Raw genomic sequence first — 338 nt, 5'->3', positions numbered from 1 at the left:
CACTTGAGTTCACAGGTCTACGCAGGGAGTGTGGAAAAGAAAGAAAGAAAGAAAGAAAGGAAGAGAAAAAGGGACACACATAATGAGTGGATGCAGGGCACAAATACACACAGTGGAAAAGAGAGAAGCAGCAACAGCACAGTAAGCCAACAAAAAAAGGAATAGCCCACTTGCATGATAATATGTATCCATTAGTAGAAAAGAAAAGGAGAAGACCACACAAAACCAAAACAAGAAAGAACCAAAAAACACACAATACTGTATGGCTCTAGTTTATATATTAAAGTGCTGCACACAAAGGATAAAACTATTAATGGAACTATTATAAAACAACACAC

Source organism: Trypanosoma theileri, assembly GCF_002087225.1.
Source record: "Trypanosoma theileri isolate Edinburgh chromosome Unknown TM35_Tth_11_V1, whole genome shotgun sequence".
In the NCBI taxonomy this organism is placed as follows: Eukaryota; Euglenozoa; class Kinetoplastea; order Trypanosomatida; family Trypanosomatidae; genus Trypanosoma; species Trypanosoma theileri.
Note: the sequence above shows the minus strand (reverse complement) of the source record.